This window comes from Rosa rugosa, chromosome 1 (genome assembly GCF_958449725.1).
Source record: "Rosa rugosa chromosome 1, drRosRugo1.1, whole genome shotgun sequence".
Classification (NCBI taxonomy): domain Eukaryota; kingdom Viridiplantae; phylum Streptophyta; class Magnoliopsida; order Rosales; family Rosaceae; genus Rosa; species Rosa rugosa.
The window spans coordinates 22,437,560-22,442,411 of NC_084820.1; positions in this window are offsets into that span (position 1 = coordinate 22,437,560).

Consider the following 4,852-nt stretch of genomic DNA (forward strand, 5'->3'; position numbering starts at 1 on the left):
ATGAAGGTGCAACAACATGGAAGTGATGATGATCTATTAAAGAGATTGTCTTGAAAAATATATCCAAGGAAAAGAAGAAAAGCATCTAGCTTTCTTCATGTGGGTAGGAAACATGAACATGTGAATATTGAGCTGGTTTTAGGTCAGTTTCTGCCCCTTTATTCCTTCAATTATTTCTCCAACAAGAATTCCAAATTTCACTATGACCTCTTCATAAAAAATGTTCCATTATGAGTGTAGATCACCCTGGAAAAATTTCAGAATTTTTGGTATAGTGGTTGGGCCGAAAACGCTGCTGGACCTCTTACAGGTCCAGTTTTCCAGTTTTGCTTCTGCAAAAGATTGGACTGATTGTTTGAAGGCCTTCCACTCAAAAACATCTCTGGCACTCTTCATAAGAAATGATCCTTGGGCTGTCTAGAATGGATCTGGAAAGTTTCAGCACATTTCGATTTCATTTGGTTAGTCTGCCACCCCTCCTTCCTTGTCTAGCTCGGTTTTTTCCTAGCCGAAGTAGGAAAATATGCTAAAGTTGACTTGTCATACTTCCATAGTAGGCTTTATTTAGCCTCTAAATATATATTTCGAGCTTGTCGACAATATATAGCTTGAGCCACTGACATTGGCTCAATTTCTCCAAGACACGCCTTGTCAGGCCAAAATGTTCATTTTGGGTCCAAACATTGCCCCCCAGACCTCGAAGTCAAAGGTCTTCGTCTTGACTGAAGAGGTCTTGAATCAGCACTCCTCTTATAATGTCGTTGCTTCAAAGTCGTTGTTTCAAAGCCACTTGTTCCAAAGCCACTTGTATTGGCTTGACTGTTTCCATATAGGCCTCTAAATAGGCCATAAAGCTTGAATGGCACTATTGAATTGCCTTTGTCATGAACTGACGCTTCCTTTGCCAACTTTATTGCCCCCCATGGATCTGGCAAAACTTGGGCAGGTTGTAGGCAATCAAAACTTTAGCGTGCCCCCCATGCGAAGGAGACTGCTTTTGATCGCGAATGAGGATCCTTCTCTTCCTTGGTGGTAGCTTCGCCATGTGTATAGCAACAAGTATCTGCCTTGTTTGCTAGCTCTCTGTTGAGAATGCAATTGCTGCAAAAGAAGCCCAACTCGATGAACCTTTGGCTGCTTCTGAAGAAATGGGCCACAACCTGGCCCATCTCAGAGAACGGGCCACTCAGGCCGAAGCTAGTGCTATTGCGGCGAATCTCCGCGTGGAGGAACTTTGCTTGAAATTGAGCTTTGCGGGCCAATCTCTGTAGGCCCCCTCGAAAACCGTTCGGTCTCCTCACACGTCAATAATCCCTTCTTTTCCGAGATTTAAGGCATTAATCACTCGTTGAAAAACAACGGTCGTGAAAAAATAATCTCGTGAATAGAACAATTACCTCCTCGAAAACCGCTCCTCACATGCTGCTAGTCCCTTTTTTCCCGAGATTTGGAATCACTAATCTCGATTTATTGACATCGGTTTTGAAATAGAACTTCATTCAAGGGTGGGGATTTGCCTGAATTCCCTATAAATAGTTGTATTTCGGGAAGGGAATACTCACAACAACTTTTCTGAAATATTCGAGAAATGGCCTTTCAATCCTTGCTTCTTTTTCTCCTTCTTCACAAATCTTCCCCTCATGAAATGACCTTTAGCCTCTAAATTTTAGGCTTTATGGCGTAATCTTAAGCCTGGGTTAGGCCTCATGGCGTAATCTTAGGCAACCCCTTGTTTCGTCCTTCTGGAGTTCTGCAACAAAAATGCCAGGCTTCAGATTGGTTTAGAAACACGAGGGGGCTCCAAGTGTGGGATCTCCGGTCATGTAAGATCATTTTTTGAGAAAATCTCATACGCGGAGCGAAACGGGGAGAGGGAGGACGGCCACTCTGAGGTTCATCTTTCCTCCTCTGTTTCCTTTCTTCTGGACCTGGCCCGTGTTGTGCCCTCCAGATGGAAGGGGTTTTGGTTCTCACCTCCTTTTCCCCCTTTCTCTTCTTGATAGAATCTTGGAGGGATGAGAAGGGATGGACTCTTTGAAGGAATGGGTTCAAGCTACAGAATGGCTGTTCCTGTACTTCACGTCCAGCTAATGGTGGTTACCAAGGCTAGAGGGGGTGCAGAGACTCAAGCTGATATTTGGTTCCTTCACTCTCTGCCCCTCCAGGAGATAATGGCGCGGCTCAACCCGACGTTGGATTCCATAGCTGCTTCCACTTGAGAAAAGATTTAGAAGATAATCCGAAGATTCTTGTTTTGTATTCTAGCCATTTTTGGCTTTGTAATGAATGTATTGCTTTTGGCCGCAAAGCCACTTTATGAATACAATAATATTTTCTTATCCTGATATCCAAATATCCGTGAGAAGCCAATAATTGTGTCTCGCAAGGCCCCAAATATAGGCCCCCATAGTTGTATATTGAAAATAATATGAACTTTTAAAATATGCTCCGCGTCAAAAAGAGCCTCGCGGCGAGGGTTTTGAGAAAATATGTATCTTTTGGATCCACTTGCTGGCTCCCAACTCAAAACTCTTAGCGCCAATAACTCCTTCTTTTTCGAGATTTAAGGCACTAATCACTCGTTGAAAAACAACAGTCGTGAAAAATAATCTCGTGAAAAGAACAGTTACCTCCTTGAAAACCGTTCGGTTTCCCCACATGCTATTATTCCATTCTTTTCCGAGATTTAAGGCACTAATCACTCTTTACTGACATCGGTTTGACTCTTCTTTTCAACCGTCCATCCAAGGGTGGATATTTGCATGCCTATATCTTCCTCCACAATCTCCAATCCCAAAACCATTTCATCAACTCCAATATTACTTGTCACCACCATTCTTCAATTCTCGCATTCTCTCAATCCTTCACCAATGGAACCACAAACCCAGCAACCAACCGAGGATGGAGGAAGTAACAAAGCAGCCGAGAGTAGTGCTAACATGCTTTGTAGGCGGAACAGGTGGAATCCCACTACAGATCAGATAAGAATCCTTAAGGAGCTTTTCTACAATAAGGGAGTTAGGTCCCCAACTTTAGAGCAGATTCAGAGGATCTGTCTCCAGCTGAAATGGTACGGCCAGATCGAGTTCAAGAACGTTTATTTTTGGTTCGTGAACCAAAGGGCTCGGGAGAAGCGGAAGAAGAGGTCCACTTCGGATGTTCATGTGCCCATGCAAAGATCAGGGCTTGTTGGTGATGACAATGGTACCAATTGGAAACCTGAGGATCAGTTTATTAACTTCGAATCTTCTGCATCTGCTTCTGCTTCTTCAGCTGGTGTGATTGCTTTTAACGGGCAGAAGGGGAACTATGGTGGTTATGGATCTATGAACATGGAGATTGAAACCCTTCCTCTGTTCCCAATGCATGGTGAGGACATCTTTGGTAACATGAAGACTACTTCCGATGGAGGTGGCGGTCACGGTGGTGGCTCTCACATTTCCCTTGAGCTCAGCCTTTCCTGCGAGGGCAAAGCTGGAAAAAGTTTCTGGAGCCGCTGACTCGGCTTAGTAGCTTTGCGAGTGTAGGAACACTTAGAATTGCCCCTTAAGAGTTGTATTAATGATTTTTTTTTTTTTTTTTTTTTTTAAGTAGTTGAATTCAATAAGACAATGTGAATCAAGGTTTAGACATGCGGCCCAAGTATAGTCGCCTAGACACAAATTTTCTTTCAAATCCTTTGGGCAACCTTACTGAAATGGCCAGGTGGGGGAGGGCGAACAAGAGAGGCAGAATCCATTTTGGCATGAGCTACTCCCACATAGTGGTTTAGGCCCATTTGCACGCACTTCTGGATTCAAGAACCTGTCATGAACGTTGTCCCCTTTCTAGACACCATTTCACATAGGCTATACTTACTAAGATGAGAAAGGTCATAAGTGTGAAGACAGTTCAACAAGTGTTAATAAAAGCCGCCCTTAACCTTAAGGGACCTGAACTAGGCACCAATAAGGAGTTTAGGCCAATATTAACAAAAGAGACTTCACCTATTCCGTTATGATTCACAACCCCTTTACCAAATTCAACTTTTTTTTTTTAATGAAAAGAAAAAAAAAACGAAAAATTAACAAAAAATTAAAAGCAAAGAAAGAAAGAAGCTAGCAACACTATGTTTGGCTAACCTCTAGAAGACCACGGGGGAGGCCATCTATGCTTCATTCCAAGCTCCGATGTATCAAAATTTGTAGGGTAAAAATCCCTCCTATGAGAGCTTGTAGGAAAAGAAAAAATATACTTCTCATCAAAAACTTGGGAAAAATTTGGCTCGTAGGAGGAGTAATCTTGCCCCCCAAGTATCTTTGTTGGTTGGCGAAACATGATCTTCAATTGCACCTTTGGCGATGAAGATGTTCCAAGATCGGCTTTGTTGCCAACTACCATGTCATAGAACATGGTGTCTTCAGGATTAGCCACAGATTGGCCATTATAGACGACCACTTGCTGGTCTGAATTCTCCATATCAAGAGCTTCACTTGCTGGATAATTGTAAACAAGAGTTAACTTGTATTGATGATACTCAAATTTACAGTTGCGAAGGACAACTTGGCCACTAGAATAATTGTTCTGGCCATTCATGCAACGTGGGTTGTAGATGTGCCCTCCACATATATCAAAGCCACCGCTTGGCCTTGAAGAATATATGAAGAACTTCAAGTTGAATTGATTAATAAAGCCACAAATTGGCTTCTGTAGACCACAACTTAATTGATAATTAAGTTGGCTCTGATTTTGATCACCTTCACCAAGACGTCCAGTAGCAGAGTCACAATTAAAATGATCATGAACTTGCTTCTTTTGATCAAAGGGATGATCATGGGCCATATCTTGCCCCCCATGCATCTGATCAGTAGCC